The sequence below is a fragment of the Grampus griseus genome (assembly GCF_964374135.1).
Source record: "Grampus griseus genome assembly, chromosome: 13".
In the NCBI taxonomy this organism is placed as follows: Eukaryota; Metazoa; Chordata; class Mammalia; order Artiodactyla; family Delphinidae; genus Grampus; species Grampus griseus.
The window spans coordinates 82,408,506-82,428,173 of NC_139007.1; the positions used below are offsets into that span (position 1 = coordinate 82,408,506).

Genomic DNA, 19,668 nt, shown 5'->3' on the forward strand with positions numbered 1-19,668 from the left:
AAGACATACAGATGGACAAGAGGCACATGAAAAGACACTCAACATCACTAATTATTAGAGAAATGCAAATCAAAGCTACAATGAGGTTTCACCTCAGGCCGGTCAGAATGGCCATTATCAAAACATCTAGAAACAATAAATGCTGGAAAGGGTGTGGTGAAAAGGGAACCCTCCTGCACTGTTGGTGGGAATGTAAATTGATACAGCTACTATGGAAAGCAGTATGGAGGTTCCTTAAAAACCTAAAAATAGAACTACCATATGACCCAGCAATCCCACTACTGGGCATATACCCTGAGAAAATCATAATTCAAAAAGAGACATGTACCACAAATGTTAATTGCAGCACTATTTACAATAGCCAGGACATGGAAGCAACCTAAGTGTCCATTGACAGATAAATGGATAAAGAAGATGTGGCACATATATACAATGGAATATTACTCAGCCATAAAAAAAATGAAATTGAGTTATTTATAGTGAGGTGGATGGACCTAGAGTCTGTCATACAGAGTGAAGTAAGTCAGAAAGAGAAAAACAGATACTGTATGCTAATGCATATACATGGAATCTAAAAAAAAAAAAAAAATGGTACTGATGAACCTAGTTGCAGGGCAGGAATACAGATGTAGACATAGGGAATGGACTTGAGGACATGGGGTGGGAGGGGGAAGCTGGGGCGAAGTGAGAGTAGCATTGACATATATACTATACCGAATGTAAAATAGTTAGCTAGTGGGAAACAGCAGCATAGCAAAGGGAGATCAGCTTGGTGCCTTGCGATGACTTAGAGGGGTGGGATGGGGGGATGGGAGGGAGGCTCAAGAGGGAGGGGATATGGGGACATAAGTCTGCATATGGCTGATTCACTTTGGTGTACAACAGAAACTAACACAGTGTTGTGAAGCAATTATATTCCAATAAAGATCTATTAAAAAAATATATATATATACTTAAAAAAAGCAAATGATACACAAGTATTGAACTCTACATAGTGGTGTTCATTATGTAGCAATGTATTTAGAGATGGCATGTAATCATGTCTCTAATTTACTTTAAAATGCCTCAAAACCAAGACAGATTGGTAAGTGATTAGAGATAGATAGATGGATATTTAGGTAACAAAGAAAGTACAATAAAATATTAATTGCAGAATCTAGGTCCTGTGTATATGAATGTTCACTGTACAATTCTTTCAACTTTTCTGTATATTTGAAAATTTTCAAAATATAATTTTGAAAAAAAATCCTCACGTCCAGGAACCGCTGATCTACAGTACCAGGACTCAGTCATTATTCTCTGATAAATGACTTTCCCCCAGAAAGGAAATGCTTGTTCTCTTCCCTCTGGATCCCTCCACTGCACAGCTTCTCACACTCTCGTCCATTTCATCTCCAACCTTACTTCCTTGTTTCACAAGGAAAAGAAGCAGGCTTATTTTTCTGAAAGCAGATTAGGCTAAGGGGCACATTACACTTTACGGCAGCGATGCTAGTAATTTTCACTTCAAAGGACTGTTATTTGGATCCTGTTTGTTCAGTTTCCCAGTTTATCTCATAGCCTTGCCATTCTATTCAATTTGACTGAAATTAATACTGCTTTAGTTGGTCCTGCTTCACCATACCAAAATAAGACAGAATGGAACTAACAACAGACATTTTTATTCTACACAAAAATGTCTGATCACTTTAACATTATTATTTTAGGTACACTTAACCCTTAAAACCAAGTATCAGGTTTAGACTTGCAGATTTGATTCATGAAAGCCCTCAAATAGAGCTCAGACTGGACATGCAGGGACTGACCCTGATTTTCACTCTCCTTGGATCATTTTAATATTTTTTTAAATTAAAGAAAACAAATAACCAGCTTTACATCACTGTTATTTGCATCAGTGAATATCTACAACTGTTTCTCTTCTTAGAAATCCATTAAAATGCGCCATTTCTGATGTCGATCTTGCCCTCTGTAATGTACTCCTACTGGAACAGGAACAACGTCAACATCAACAATGTAAGCCATTTCTAACTTAACTAGTCTAGAGTTCGTAAGAAATAGTCAGCTTTCACTGGAACCAGACGCAGAACAAATCTGTGTGTGGAAAAGTAGGTGTTAAAGTCCCCTTTGTCTTCAAAAGATTGGTTTTATATGATTTTAGTATGTAGTTTTGGTATGATTTAGTCTTGTATGATTTTAGCTAATAAAACTGTATGCTTCTTTCTGGAGCTGCACACATTTAGAAACTAGCTGGTTCGTTTCATTTGATATATACTTCACTGTGAATGACTGAGTAAATGAGGTCTTAAGACTTAGGGACTCAAATCTTTGCATATATGCAGAAGACTGAGTACTGTTAAATGCTGCTCAGGATGGCAAAGACTGAGGTTTAGTTGCATTGACAGCAAGTAAAATCTAGATCTTCAGAGAACTAAAGTTTATGTTTCAATAGGTTTAACAACTTCAGTTGAAAGCACATTTTAAAAATTGATACTCATAAAAAGCCCAGCAAAAAAGAAGCTATTTATAAATCAAGCCTCTGAAACAAGAATATAGAAACCCCCAAAATATCTTATATAATTATTCATTTTTTTAAAAAGGTGATTATGACAACATGCAGACACGAATAAGAAAAATACACTGAAGGGAAAAAATGCAATAACCCCAAAGAAACCTAACTATATTTTACGGAAAAGACTGTGCATAAAGACGAACAAGAGAAGTAATTAGCTTGTCTATCTGGGAGAAGAAAAAGGTTATTGTAGCTTTCTATGCATGGGAAGCTAGACCAAGTGTGAAGGGAGAACCTCACAGTATGAATAGCTAAATATAACCTAGAAATCCCATCTCCTGGTACACTGCAGAGTTCCTTAAAAAAGGCTTCCGAATGTAAAGAGAGAGAGAGAGGGAAAAAAAAAAAGAGGTTTAAGGATTATGAAACAGGGGAAGAAAGCCAAGTGGGACACCATGATGACTGAGGTGATGATTCTCTCCATAACAAGGAAGTGTGGCTGAGAGCCTAAGTGAGTTCCTTCTTAGTGTTTACAGAGGGAGATTAATTGTTCCCTAATCTGAACTCTACAATGTGCAGGTTGGAAATGCTTCTTCATGGAGTGTTCAATACCAAGGCCTCCCAACTAGACCAATGACTATGCTAAATGTCTATCCATCTTTTAGGGCAAAAAGGCAATCATCCAAGAGAGCTGAAAAGATGTGGGAAAAAAAATTGGGGAGTTATTGACCAAATGTACAACTCTCTCAATACAACTAGCCACTGTGTGAAAGAATGGGTTGGTACACATATTATTCTTAGGTATTAAAATGTTCTATAGGAAGACCAGGGTATTACAGTACAGTGCATCACTTTCAATAGTTTTGCCAAATATTTGGTGAAGAATAATCAACTGGGGCAACACATGGTTTTTCAAAGAAAGGCAAAACCCTCCAACAAGAAGTGTATTTCCTCATGAGTTAAGTTAATAGTGCTCTTCAACCATTTAATAAAATATTTATTGAGTACCTTGCATTGTTGTCAGTGTCAAGGTACAAGGGAAACAGCTGTAAATAGGAGACACACTCTGCTCTAGTAGGAGGAAACAGATCATCTCAACAAATTAACAAGACAATTTCAGCTAATCATAAATGATACCAAACTATAAAATATAAATAAGTGTTAAGAAGTAATTGAAGGAGATACTTTAAAACAGGTGACCAAAAACACTTCTCTGAGAAAGTGATATTGAAGTTGGTCACAGAGCGATGAAGAGGTGCTGCCCATTCCAAGGTCTGAGGGAAGGCATTTCAGGCAGGGTAGCTCATGCAGAGACCCCCGAGGAGGGAATGAGCTTCTGAGTTGGAAGAACAGAAGGAAGGACAGTTGCGGTTGGAACACAGCGAGCAAAGGAATGCTTGGTTATAAGATTTATTCATTCACATCTATTTCTAGCACTTACCAAGGGCCATAGTGTGTTCCAGATACTGACGGTATGGAAGTGAACAACACTGACCAAATCCTTTCCCACATGAAGCTGAGCTTCCAGTGGAGTCTCTGGTGGGATCAGAGAAGAGGACAAGGCTAGATCATAGGGGTTGGGGCTTCTGTGCCACAATACGAGTTTGAATATTTTGCCAAGTGACTGTGACAAACCCTTTTCTACCCCATGCCATATCCCCTTAGCACACATGATTCTACCACAGCTCTCAGGGACAAATGAAGGCAAGCTGTGAAAGTGAAAGGGTCTACTTGACAACATTAAAAAAGCTCATGTCTGGGGCCAAAAGGTCCACTTTGCGGAAAGCCAGGCCCTGGGATTAATTAAAAGTGTTGCTGATTACATAGGAACCTCTACTCTGGAGGAGTTGGTAACCCGTCTTTAGCAGAATTGCTCATACTACAGATAAGAATTTGCTTTTCTTGACATCAATGCCTCTGCCAGCTCCACTATTCAAGCACTCTCAGAATGCCTGCTTTACCAAAACGAGATCACATATGCCATTGCATGGAATCGAAGAACTCTTTTAATGGTGAAGGAAATGGAACAGTGGGAAGTAGGATGAAAGATTTCATTGATTCAATTCTATGCTGTATCACATGAAAGCAGCCAACCGAATAGGATGTTGGAAGGGTCTATCTAATACTTAGTTAAGGGACAGGCTGGGTATTCCTAAGATACTGTATATTCATTGAACCAGTGACTGATACATGATGTTGTGTCACCAAAAACTAGAATAAAAAGGTCTGGGCAACAAGAGGTCAAAATGAAATTGTCCCCTCTCACCATGATTCCTAGTGACTGACTTAACAGAATTTATGCTTCTCATCCACTCGAGTCTTGGCACTGCTTATGAGAGGTCCTGGTTCCTGAGCTAGGATAGAGTAAGGACTCAACTGATCCTGAAGTTATGATAACTACCTGGTCATTTAGAGCTCTGCCTGCAGCAGGAAAAGAAATGAGTCACTATACTGGGAGAAATGATCAGCCCTGAGAATCATGAGAAACTAGGATTGCTACTACATAATGGCGTCATGACAGAGTATATCTGGAACCTGGGGATTCATTGGGCATCTGTGGATGATTATATATGGTAGTAACAGTAAATACTCAACTGAAGGCTACCATAGTCTGTCAAGGGCTTGGACACTCAGGAATGGAGGCCTGAGTCATGCACCAAGTGAGAAAGCTTCCAGCTAAAGTGTTGGCTGAGGTTGAAGGAAATCTAGAATGGGGATGTTGAAGATTATTGATGAATATGAATTATGGCCTTAGTCCAGGTACAACAGTGGGGACTTCCACGCCTCCTATCTTAAATCTATTTTTGGGGATTGCAACAGGCTACTCCCTTGAAAACAATCAGTGACAAAGTGAACTTAATGTGGAGCCCAGGAGAACTGAGCAGTATAAGGGGTGGACTTCAGTAGATGCTCTTTTGTGCCCCATGCCATATCCCCATGGTCCAATTTATTTCAGTTTAGCTTGGTACACAGCTTTTGGCACACTCCCAGTATCCTATCTCAAGAGCCCCAGGGAATCTCAGAGCTTCCATGCTTCAGGGCTTTCTCTGAAGCCACAGCCTGGCTGGAAGCATAGCCCCAAGAAGCCAAAAGCAATCTTTAACCAACAGAGTGTAGGGATTGGTAGATAAATGCTCCAGCTTCCCACCTTTTGGAGGGACAATTCTGCAGGCATTTTCCATGGTTTCTCAGATTCCTGTTGAGATTGCGCCCCAACTGTCCAGTGCACTACAAGCTCAGCTACCCACTCTGTACTGGCTTTCCTTCCTTCCATATCTCACTTTCCCAGCTCCTCACTGTGATTCCCAGCATCACCTCCTGAATGAACCATTGGGACACTACGTTTCAGGCTCTGTTTTTAGAAAAATCAAACAAAGATAGTGTCTTAGGGGCTAGCATGCATATTGTTGACTTAAATATATATATATATATATATATATATACACACACACACACACACACACACACACACAATGTGAGAGCTGCGAGTTAAGTTTTATTTGGGGCAAAATAAGGACTGCAGCTCAGGAGACAGTGTTTCAGATAACTCTGAGAAACTGCTCCTAGGAGGCAAGGGGAGGGGCCACGTTACATAGAAGTTTTGCAACAAAGGACAGGTAATCGGAACTTCAAAAGATTATTGTTAATTAAAGAAAACCAGACATCTCAAGTTAAGGAATTTAGCACTTTTCTATCTATGGTAAGATGCAAGAGTCTTGGCTCACTGAAATCATTCCTTTGAATATGCACCTCAGCCATCTAGGGCCAGTATCTTGAAACATCCCGAGTTTCCTCAGGGCTCATCGCAGGGAGTGGCTGCAGTCTGATGGCTGCTAGATGGCAGGCATCCTTTTCAGTCCTGAGTTTCCTGGGCTTACATTGGAGGGGCTGCAATCACTGATGACTGTGACATCCTTTGTTTATTGATATGGCAGGAAATACTTCATTTCTCAATACATTAAACTGTATCAAGAATGAGGAACCAAGCTGATGAGGTGGCCTACAGTGACATGTTAGGAAATTAAAGAAAATGTATGGCTAAGTTCTAGCATTGTTAAATGCAAGGTGCAGAATTTTGAGGATTCAAAGACAAAAATAAAAACTGCATATGTAAAACGAAGAGTCCAAAAGATCTGCTGTGAGGAAGGTAAGGAAATCTGAAAGTTCCCACAGAATATTCTCTGAAGAAACAGTCCCCCACCAATGAGCAACTTCAATCAAAGCAGCCATCAAAACTATAGGAAACAGTCAGAAGTGCTTTGGATATACAATTAAAAAAATTAACCTACTCTTACATGATACATTAGAGTGTTGACATTTGCAAAGCTTTTGTCAGCTATCACGCAAATGGACACTGGAGCTGGAACTAGAGCCTGGAGTTGACTCTTGGCCCAACAGGTACTTTCTGTGTGACCTTGGATGACCACTCTGTGCCTGGGTCTCTTTCATCTGTAAAAAACAGACTATTGAAAGAGCACCTTCATCGGAGTAAATGCTATTTCAATTTTGGCTATTGTTTTTATTATTGCTTGGCAAATACCAAGGAATATCGAATGGAACTAGTGACTGATTAGAAATTGAAACTGCAGGAAAATTAGAGATCTGGCAAGTTGACATGTACTGTATGAACTGAGAGAAAAAAATAATTTTCAGAAAATAATCAGCATCTTGAACAAAGTGAACTTTGACTTATTTCCCAATTCTGAAATAGAAAGCTAAGAGGGCATTTTATTTTTCCAAAACAAGTAAAATTAGGATAACTAAGATTAAGCACTTCATATAATAGTGAGAAATGTATGAAATCCATTTCTCCAAAGAGGTGGCAGGGACTTAACCAGCGTTTGTAAAATTCTGGGAAAGTAAGTCATGGAATACACTAAAGGGATGAGATCTACCAAGACTGAGCTTGGTAAAGGGTCTTAATGAGGCAAGTCACCAACGATGGTCCTTGTTGATTCTGCTCGTTGTCTTATTTAATTATTCACGATTGTGCCATGAATAACTTCCTGAGATACAGAATGTATTTAAAGAAAGAGCATTAATAATAGTTTTTCATTTCAGATAGAAGGATCATTAAATAAAAAATGCATACTTTCACCAATTCAACAGACATTTGTTGAGATGTAATCAAAAATGAAAGGATGTCTTTGAAGACAAAATTGCTCAACGGTTAGGGGTAATCTGCTCTTGCTATTAGTAAAATTCAAGGGCCATTATAGGGAGAAGTAAAATTATAATATCAATCAGAAAATAAAATTTCTGATATTTTCAAAGGAACCAACAGAATAAAGAATAAAGTTGCATATCCTTTTTTTTCTCCAAAATCTTTATTCAACAGAAATTATAATAATAGGCTTCAAAGTAGAATCTAGGAGACACATTGTTACATTACTCTTGTTTCATTTATCAGTATCGTGATGCTATCAAGAAAGAAAATTGAAATAACCAGTGACGTTTACCAAAGAGGATGCTCGTTCCTGTCATCTCTATCAAATAATATCAAGGAATGATATAACTTCATCAGCTTTAATGGTCATATCTGTGAAGCTAAAGACAGTGTATAAATGGTTGACTTGTGGACAAAGAGAAAACATGAAATATCAAAATAGCTTGCTGGCTGGGTGTGACGCTCCAACTGGCAAGTTTCCTCATGGACTGGCCTTCTTCAATCAGCACCATATCCTACAGGTATTATCCTTGCTTCTTGTAATGATTATGTCAACTTTATAGTTGAAAGCACATGAAAAGATCTCATCTATGTGTCCCTCAAGAACCTGGAAGCACTGACCAGTCTGAGCATCCAGATTCTAGTTGTTTTGTCAGAGCTGCCAGTGAGAAGACGGTTCCCTTGTGGGTTGAAAGAAATCTTTGAAATTTCACCTTCATGGCCTTCCAATTCGGTAATGCATTTTCTTGTGGCTGCACTGAAAACTCTTGCTGTTCCTGCTAGTGTTGGAACACTAACTCCTGCAGAGGCAGGGGGGCGGCTGTGGCTCACTGCCGGGACAAGGACATACGCACATCCTTATAAGACAAATTTCTTCCTCTCCCTGTTTCTTCAAGTATGCTGACTTGAAAAATGGCTGCAAAAACTATTGACCCTTTCTATCAGCAAGTAACAATGCTTTATCATAGGTACAAGCTTAGAAAATGATTAGGTACAATTAAAGTTGAGTATTCCTATAAAATCCAAGACAGTGTATTGCTTTTTTTTTTTTTTTAAGTTTTTTCTGCCTAGTGTTCCATCACTAATAATAGAAGAACTAAATTTGGAGTTCACATTGGCTACTTGAAAATTTACTTGTAATCTTGCATTATGTATAGAACTTGCCCATGGTTTAAAAATAAAAGGGGAATAGGACATTTGCAAGGTAAACTCATCCATTTCATCCATTATTCTAATCTGTTTTACAAAAAAAGATCAAAGCACAATTTGGAGAACAAAATAAGTGACAGAAAAATTGCAGAAGTATGTCAATAACAGTGATGTTTCAGAGATCCAGGAGACTAGCAACTAATACGAACATGATCCTTCATCTCTCTAGATATTACATTATCACTATTCATGTTATTATAGATGATATGTATTTCTATTTTCTTGGAAGGTTCTTTTCTGGCCACCCAGATTCCTCAGTGCTATACCTCACTATACTAGTGAGAAGGTACACGAGGGTAAAGAACAGCTAAGTATTAGAAAGATAGGGGTCCTTAAAAAAAGGATGGAGGCAAAAAAATTTTGCCATATTTCCCTGTTTTGGTTTGTTGTTTTGGTCTGTTGTTTTTTTGGTGGGATTTCCTTGTTGCTGTTGATGATTTATTTTTGTTGTTTTGACTTGTTCCCTGCAGAGTTTGGGGTTATCTCAAAATCTTGTACAAAGAAGACAAGCATTCTTTCAAAGTGGTTGTCTTTTCTTCAAAGAACTTGCCTTTGAAACTAAGAGTGAGACCCCCAGGAAATGCCTCTGGACTTGAACAATGAGGAAGAGGCTGAAGGAGAAGGGTGACTTATTTACCTCTCCATGGGTGTCAAAATACTTAAAATAATGTATTTTCTGCAATTATGTGTCTCTGATGAATTTAAGGAGCCACTTTAACGGGTGGTTTGTTTGACAAGAAGACATTTCAGACAGTCAAAAGTAAGGTTTTATGAATTTTAGATTTTGATATTCATTAATATCCCCTCCCAAAGATTTCCTCATTCCCAAATTAATAATAAATGGGCCTACTTGCACCCAAAGAATTATAATAAAGAAATGAATGAATGAGTGAATGAATGGATGAGTAAAATTAAATGTTAAAAAACTTCCTTTCCATTTTGTTGACCTGATAATTCAGAATTTGGTAAAACCTCATCTGCTCAGATTCTGTAGTGTCTAAACTTAAATTTATAGATGAGAAAGAACACTGGCTTCAGAGCCAAAAAGCTAGGACAAAGGCCCAGTTTTGCCTAGTTTTTGTTTTGTTTTTCTTTAGCTAAAAGACTTTAGGTAAATCATTTAACATTTCTGTGCATCAATTTCTTCATCTGTTCCGTGAAACAGACCAGTTGATTTCTTAGTTCTCATTTTGTGTCAAGATTCTATAATTATAGACGATTAGGAAAGTCACCATTAAGTTTCATTTTACCAACTAGCTCAAATTACTGTGATTCTATATGGCGATATCAAAAATATTTTAAGTTTTTTTTATAAAGAGCACATATTAATATTTTTTAAATTATCAACTTTTTACATAAGAAACCACGAGACTCCCCAAATATTCAGGCACAAACTGTAAATGTACAAACAATCTCTGATTTTCTTCTTTTTCATCATATCATAGATATGGTATAGCCGATGGGCATGGCCTCACTAGATGAAAGATACACAGTGATATTCTGGAGTAGGTGTTGGTTTAATATTTTTAATTTTAGATCTCTTCTCTAGACTAAAATTGTTCAGAGACATGAGGCCTTAACACATATGCCAGTTTCAATGACTCAGTTGTTATATCTGTATTTTCTTCCAGAAAAGTAGAAGTTCTGTGAAATTTCTACTAACTATTCCTTTTGATTTTCCATTTTCTATTAGGTAAAAGGTTCCAGCTGCTTCACCATTTTCACATTTTCGGTACCTAAGAGGACATGGGGGGAAATAGCAACAAAATAGGTGGGGATGGCATTCTGATACTAGAGTGCAGTTAAATGTGAGGGGAAAAAAAACAACTATCCAACGGGATGTCCTCCAGAAGGAAAATGATTTTATCGCATGACTGCCTACCTCATTACAAAGTGAAATTCACCACTCTCCATTTCTGCGTGAGCCTTCATCTGCTGTACAGGAAAGCAATTCCATAGGTTTCCTATAACAGCTGTTACCATGAATCTATCAAATATTTAGTTTCCACTTTTTACCTCTCTTTCTCTCTGTCTCTATGTCCTTCTGAGGCAATTGCAAAAGAGAGATGAAAGATTCTGTTTCCTAACTCTTTCATTAGTTACTTATTTACACCTGCTATGGGGAAGAAGATTGTGGGAAATGTGAGAGCAATTCACGCACCAGTATTTTAAGATCCTGCCCGTAAATGGTGCTGCTACAGAAACACATCTTCCCATAGGTACTAATTAAAAAGCAATAAGTTCACTTGAGTAGCAGTTTTCTTCTATTTCTTTTCCTCTGTACTAGACGTGCTCCTTTTCACTTTAACTGGAACATTATCCCCGCTCAAAAACAAAACAAACAAAATACACTAAAGGAAGACTGGGAATAATGTTAGCTAACAATTTGGAAAGACATTTTCCCCCATTAAACCTACTGCACTGTTGGAAAACACTAGCGTATAGCAGGTTTCACATCCCTGAAATATTAGATGATAGGTATTTCTGAGGACAGACTACAGGAGCCTGTGACAAATTAGCTTGGCCTCTACCTCCATGGGCATTATGAAGCATTTCTAGATGCTGGTCAGAATTAAAGGTGGAAACGTTTTAGTGACACTACATCTGTGTTTATCACGTGACTTTACTTCCGGGTCACAAAGAGGGAAGGAAATTACAAATGGCACCTGGGCAGCAGAATGCTTTAGAATATAAGAGCCCTGAATGGTTGCCATGTGTTAAGATAAAATTTAGCACAAAGTTTATATTCAATACGTTTAATAAGGAAGGTTAAAAAAAACAGAAAGAAACTAGTCATAATAAGGAGGGACATAAGAAAATAACATTATTAATTCACTATTCAATTAATAAATTATTGAACATCTATGAAAGATTCAATGTTAGCTGCTGGAGGATTCAAAGATATATTGAGTATGTTTCCTTTAAGAGTTTACAAGGTCGTGACATCCAGACGGTAATTTTGAATGAAATGATTACCCCTTGCTGGTCTGGAGCTGGGAACATACAGGATGGTGCTATGAACTCCAAAGGAAATATCTCCAAGATTACATTACAACAACGGTCTATACCATGGTCGAGTGAGAAGAACCAAGTAGGGGTGTGAAGCAGCTGGGAGGAGGAGGATGGAAGAAACGGATGACCCAGGTGAAGATTTACTCAACCCTAATGCAACTTTCAGAGCAAATCGCCCTGGGAAACAGTCCACTGGGAAAAATTTCACTGCTAAGTCAACATAGACTAGCGATTCTTAACTAGAGGCTACAGTATAATATAGTGTAAATAAGATTTAAGAGTGTGGGAAAGAGGCTTACGACCGACCGACTGCCTGAAATCCTTCTTACTATTTAACTGATGGGAGGCCCCGAACAAGTACCTCTCTGTGCTTTCCACTTCTCACCAGTAAAACAGGGAGATAACTGTATTTCTTGAAGGACTGAAGGAAGAATGTAACATACGCAATGCTGAGGAAAGTGCCTGGTGTTCAGTAAGAGGGCAGTACCTTTTAGCTTTTGTCCTGTTCCTCCACACACGTCGTATCAGATTTCCTGAGCTCCTACCTCCAGTGTCCCTCACCCATTATTCTCCACCTCAGCCATGTTTCCATAACTAGCACGATTTATAACTTTGCTGGTCTGCTAGACACAACGTTTACTCATTTTACCTACCTGTGTACTTGCTGGTTTTGTATTTGTCTTCCTTATAATATAAGCCCTATGAGGATACAGACTGGCCTATGTTTGGTGTCTGAAACATAGGTGCTCAATAAATATTTGTTAAACCATTACAAATGATGATGATGATGATGATGATAGCTTGCCATGACACAGCTCTTTTTTCGTGCTAGCCAGTATTCTCCAAAATTTAAATACAGTAGTATTCTTTATTCTTACAGCAACCCTAAGACACCTACCTCATAGATAGGTAACTTATTGTCCCCATTTTACAGATGAGTACAGGAAGGTTAGAAAACTTGCCCAAAGTCACATGGTAAGTAGCAGAACTGAGTGGTAAACTCAGCAGTCTGGCTCTCAAAATCTATTTTCTTAGTCATTAAGCTACCTAGCTCTAAATGATCAAATGACAGAAAAGAACAGGGTGCTGCCTGGGGGGCTGACCAGCTAGAGAGCAGAAATGACTCCCAGTTACCAAGAGATGGGAGAAAGGCAGATGTTAAGATATGTACATAAAAAATGAATGGCCTGCCAATTACCTGTCTGAATCTTGCTCCTTCATCCATTAGAGCCAGGTGGGTCCAAAGCCTGAATTCTGGACACAGACTGACTGTGTTTGAATTCTGGCTCTTAGTAGCAGTTCAACGCTATACAAGTTATTTATTCTTTTTGCTCCTCAGTTTCCTCACCTGGAAAATGGGGATTATGAAGTACGTACCTCATAGATTTGTGATGAGAACTAAGTGGGAGAACAGTGCTTGGGACAAATGGACCTCATACAATTATCAATCTGAATGCTCTGGTCCTTTGGTCTAGTCTGTTAGTTACGGACTTTGCTTTCCAGACGTGTCAGGTTTCTATTCTTGGAAATTAATCCATGTCTGCACTCAGAAGCAGAAATATTGAAGGGGCAGAAATGAAGTGGATGCATGCAGTGAATGGGTAGCATGCTCAAGAAACTGAACTGGTTGAAGACAGCTAAGTGCAGAGCTGAGCTCTTGGCTGGGCTTTGATCCCCGATTGTAAGGTCTAAAGAGTAAGAAAGGGGGCATCATGGGCATGAAAGGTTCACCCAGGCCAGGGACTGAGCAGGAACACACAGAAGTGGACTGGCAGTGAGATCCAGGGTCTGGACACCGCAGACGCCAGGGGAGTGGATTGGTCTGAGGATGGGGGTGGCGTCTGGGGTGGGTGGGCAGCTAATATCTCCTCCTTTCTACGGGCCTGTTGTTTGCTGTTCTCTCTCAGGATCAACACAGGACATTGGACCTCCTCCTGCATCATGCTTTCTTTAATTCTAAACCCTCTATGTCCTAGGGTCCTTTACAACTCACCTCTAACAGGCCTATGCACAGGCCTTCCTGCAAATGTTGCCCCCAAACTTAGAACTCCCCTGTCCTCTGCCCCTAACATTGTGCGATCTATATCTCCCCATCAACCTCTAACTCTGGACCGTAACACCTTGTAGAAGACCTAAGGGATAAATTTTGCCACCATGGTTAATGTGGGGTACCTCACTGTTTTTAATAACTAAAGATTTGAAATGACAACTCCAGAAAGACTAATATAGCCTTCCCTGGCGGTAACCTTTGATATCAGTGGGCAGCCAAATGTATAGTAGGTCCTTGACATTTTGAAGTAGCTCTTTGGATGCAGCTTTAAAAAAAATAAATAAAGACAACAATCTGATTAAATTGTTTAAATTGTTTAAATCTGATTAAATTGTTCTGACACAGAACACAGGGAAGTCTGGCCTATGAACACTGTTTTATTTTTACCAAGAATGTGTGAATTAGAAGCACCCATCTCCTCCCTCGTCCTCATCTTGCACTAATCAAGAGGGAAGGAAGGGCTGATAAACCCTCTGGGGGCAAACTGCTTGAGTTCAAATTCTGGTTCTGTCTCTGTCTGGCTGTAATTTGGGGGAAATTAGTTCCTTCATCAGTAAAACAGAAATACAATATTATCCTTTAGGGTTGTGAGAAACAAATGAGAAAATGAGTACAGAGTACTCGGCCAGGGTAAATGCCCAATAAGGGTTAGTTATTCTTAGCAGCATTAGTTATTCCCTTCACCATTATCAATCTATGAGATGGAGTCTACTATACTTAGCACTTGGAAATAAACCACATTTATAGATTTTTGTGTGTCATTTTTTTAAGCACCAACATATATCCTGCTCTATGCATAATGCTTATAATTTAGAGTAAATGTTATAGGGGAAGACGGCAGTGAGAAATAAAATATAATGAGCAATCATTGAACAAATAAACTACATCTACTTTTTAAGTGCACTTTGCATACAGCTTAAAGTTAGAAATACTAAAGTTATATGATTTAAAATATGCTTGAGAAAGGAGATGGGCTGCCCAAAATGATGCTTTTATTTTAAGAAATACTTTCACATACGGAAAATCGGTATCTTTGTATTTACTGATGCAGAGCTGCTTTTACACTTTGATCCCTTCCCATCAGCATACAGAAAATAACATTTATTTACACATTAAATAAGAGTTAGCCGAATGGGAAGTGCCTGCCCTCACCTCGATCCACACAAACTCATACCTATGAGCATCTTACCTTCGGGTCTGGGCGCACACCTAAATAGTAACTTGTTTTTAAAATCCATGGATTCAATATTCTATTTTACTTAACCTGGGTTTTCCTCATTCTAGACACCTTAAGTCTGGTATTAAAACACAGCTCTTCCCATAATATGAAACTCATGGTATTTTAAAGGTATCTGACTTCTCAGGTTAGCATATGCTTTATGTCATCATTTACCCAGATCACTATGAGCTTTCCTTCACATCAGAGTTCTGATCAATTCTGTATCCTTGTTCAAAGCATGTTTCTTATTTTTCACCTTTAGTTGGGTGTTCATTCCCTTGTTCTTTGTTCTTGTTCATTTCACACACAACTAGTCCCATCATATGAAACACATCCTTATCCAATCTGTTATGTTTCACAAATGAATCGTCCAAACAGAAAGTCATTGTGTCCTTCCAAGTTCAGAAATGTTAACTGCAGGCACTTGAAGCTAAATTAAAGGCTAATCATTGTCTAACATTTTGGACCATTTCAGATACAAAACAAAACTGTGATAGAGCTGGAGAGGTGCTGAGAGTCTGAGGATAACTCAGAAGTTATATAACTTCTTGAGGCGTATTTCTCTACCTATGAGGCTCTAAGCTCTCTACTGAAGAGACAAGGGAGACTTCACAGGATGTTGATTTCAAACTCAATTATTCTTCAGCCCACGAGGGTATTAATCAGAGCTATAGTTTCAAGGAACAGAAACCATCTCTGGCTATGTTATGTCACGTGGGAAATTACGTTGGTGCAATGGTAGCCTTTAAGTCTACCTCCAGGCAAGTTATCCCAGAGGCCACAGAGAAGACTCTCAGACCAAATTAAAATGCTTGAATCACATGGTTTTAAAAATCAATTTAAAACATAGTTTGAGAAGCAAAGGGAAAGATATAAACACACACACACACACACACACACACACACGTTTAGGATAGGATACAGACAGGATGGGACCCACAGGCAGAAGGTGCCCTGGGCCAAAGACACACACTTGCTCTATCAGAGAGACAAGGGCAAGGTACATCTGAATACAGATTTAGCCTGTTATTTAGCCTGATGAACAACCATGGATTCTGTGTTTTCTGGGCAGGGGAAACATGGGTCCAGAGTGGACATCACCAATGGGTGACCAATTTAGACTTCCTGACGATTAAGTGTTGATGTCTATTTAGTGCTTCTGAATATTTAGTGCCTCATATTTTTTTGTCTCACATATATTTAGGACCCAGATGCCTCATAAATATTGGGTATCTCCTGGTCCTTCCACCCCTCTCCATGTTGAACACACGCATGCTCCACTTGCTAACGGCACATTATGTACTCGACACATGCCGTGAATTCCGTCTTCTAGTTGCTTAAAACCCCCTAAAAGTTTTTGCCTATGTTCTACAAACTTATTTATGTAATAGAATTGAATACCCAGAAAAGCAGCTGTCAATTGCTCGCTGCATAAAGGAAACACAGTGAAAGGATGTTGAGAATCCAGGGAATCTCTGAGAAACTGGAGAACAGGGAACACAGAAGACTAGGCAGTAAGAACCAAGGGAAAAGTCATGCTTCAGAAGGAGTCTGGTATCTTTACCAATGCCACTGCAGAGGCAAAAAACGTCAGTGTCCCCATGTTGCCGTATCAATCACTGAAGATTCAAGTTCCAGGAGTGACCTTTAAACAACAGAGCCCCAGTTTCATTCCTGCTCATGGATGTACCAACGCTGAGAGGAGAAGAATTCTGGTCCAGCGGATTCCACAATGGGGGATGGCCAGGGCCTCTCAAGGCTGCATAAACCAGATCATTTTCAAAGGGAGATGTAGACACCAGACAAATGATAAATGTCCCAAACAGAGAGCACTTAACCGTGATTCCTGTTTAATATCTCATAGAGGCTAATGACTTAAAAACCATCTACATGCTGATGAATTGAAATTTATCTCAGTTTATATCATATGTATCAGCCAACCGAACATTTATTAGGCTTCTGTAAAGTAAATATTCACAGCAGTTTCAATTCCCCACACACAAAGAAGTCTGCTATTCTTCCAGTCTTCCTAATCCTAGTAAGTGACACAACTATCTACTCACTCAGGCAAAAATAAGTAATTAAATACATAACAAAACTATGCATCTTCGGCATCATGTTTATATCTCTCTTTCTCTCATATCCCACATCAAGCCCTTGGGCAAATCTTAATCACTCTACTTCAAAACATATCCCATAACCAAGTTCTCCCGCCCTATCTAATGCTGCACTCCCATCACACTCTTTCCCTTTCCTTTTATCAAGCATTTACCTGAACCACTTATTGCTGTTATCCATTATATATCTTTTGGTTTATTTTCTATATTCCCCACGTAATAATTTAAAAGCCATGAGAACAGGTGGTTTTGTTTATTGTCTTTTTTTTTAAATCTATTATAGCCCTGGCAACTAGAAAGGCACATAGTAGATGCTTCATAAAATGTATTGTGTGAATATAGGATATAGTTGTACAATTACATTGTATCTATTGTAAAACAATGCCTTGGCAATCATAGGTAAAAAAAAAAAAAAAATCAAACTAAAGAACATTAGCCTCACAGTCTATGGTTGTGGAAAACACTTCCATGTAGGTGTATTCAATGGGATTGGGATTGGTGGATTTTTTCCAAGTACAGTTCAGCATACAGGCAACCCATGACCTGCAGAGACCCAAGGCAACTGGGCATCTAGGACTTAAGCTCATCAGTTGGGATAGAGTGGAGATGAAGGGTCAGGGTGGTAGGCCTCTGGTCCACCGTGCCATGCTGCTATAATAGCAAAACTGGCCCCTCACCTCTGCTTACTTATACCTGGGAAGGAACTGGCGCTTCTCCAATCATAACTTCCCCAAGGACTGGGGTCTGATATCCAGTCTCACTAAATAGCTATGCTGCCCTAGCTCCATGAATTGTCCCCAATAAAGGATGTTCCAGAAGCCAAGCTGCATGTGCTGTCTCTCATTCACCCTTTACTGACAGGTATCTGCTGAATCTTTAAATGTAGAGATAGGTTATAGGTGTTACACTATTCTATAAGTAGTTGTAGGAAGGCTCCTCCTGGAACGTGGCAGTTAGAACACATCTTTGCCACTGTTACTTCTCAATTAAATATCCAACTCTTATCTTCTGAGCAGAGGAGCAGCTGCAGCGAAGAGAGCCTGGGGTATGTGACAGAGCCTTTAAGTACTGAAAAGATTCCAAGGGAGGGGCCAGCTATTATTTTGGAGGGAGTTGGAATGGGCGAATCATATTAAAACTCAAGCCAAAGAATAAATGCCCATGAAAAGCCAAGAAAAGTATGCAAGATGAGTCAGTTGAGGCTAGGCTTGCCTTTTCACAAACCAAAAGATACTATGAAGTCTCTGTGCTCAAAATAGTATGAAGGGCCATGCATTTGCATAGGTAATACCAAGTAAGAGAAAGACTATAAATCAATCTTCTTATATATGGGACTTTATTATGACAAAGGTAATATTTCTATACAATGGGAAAAATGATTATTTAATAAATAGTAATATCATAGAAAACCACCCATTCAAAAGAAATAAACTCGGGCCCTTTTATCATACCACATGCAAGGAGAAATTTCAGACCAACTAAAAGTTTTAAATGTAGTCAATTAAAAAAATAGGAGATGCTTGTAAAATATACAGGTTTAGGATAATTTTCTATCCAAAAATAGGAAAAAATATAGAAATATGTGACTATGTGAAAAATATTTCAGTGAGTTTAACAAAGGACACCATAAATAAAAACAATAGAAAACAAAAACTGATAGATTAGAAAATATATATGCAACCTGTATAGTAGATAAAAGGTTACTATGCCATATAAAGACATACATATATATGACTTACGGTGTCATTAAAAAACTACAGAGGAGCATATTTAAACATTCAATAAACAGATAAAATGAAAATTAAATTATAAGAATATTTCATTTAGGTTAATAAGACTGGGAACATAAATAATGAAAATTTTTTTAGGGGAATAAGTGCACTCAAATACGGCAAATGTGCAGTGTTACAGCTTTTTTTCTTTTTTTTTTTTAACACAATCTTGCAACATTTATTCAGATTGAAAATACACATCTCCTTCAACCTAGAGATCCATCTTTTTGGAATCAGCTATTTAAAAATACCAGAACTTAAGGATATAAGTATAAGGATACACATTATACACACACACACACACACACACACACATACATAAATACATGCACACACCCACATTCCTATTCATTGCATCATAGTAGTTTCACTCTCTCTCATTCCCTTCCTCACACACACCATGTGGAAATGAAATATATACTATCAATAGACCAATAGGGAAATGCTTATAGCATTACAGAATTATGCCACCATTATAATAAAGCATAGATTATTATGCAACTATAAAAAATACAGAGAACTATAAAAAATAACTTTGAGTGGATTGATATCAATTGTTGTCAAATGAGAGAAACATGCATCTGCATGTGAGAATATGAATGCATTCAAAGAT

At 38.4% G+C, this 19,668-nt stretch overlaps 1 protein-coding gene across 2 annotated transcripts in view; it reads right to left on the bottom strand.

Annotated features, from left to right (window-relative positions):
• The window catches only part of PRKN (parkin RBR E3 ubiquitin protein ligase), a gene marked incomplete at its 3' end in the record, with an annotated part of 1,266,888 nt that overhangs the window by 715,810 nt on the left and 531,410 nt on the right, over positions 1-19,668 (bottom strand). The gene's annotated exons all lie outside the window — the stretch shown is intronic.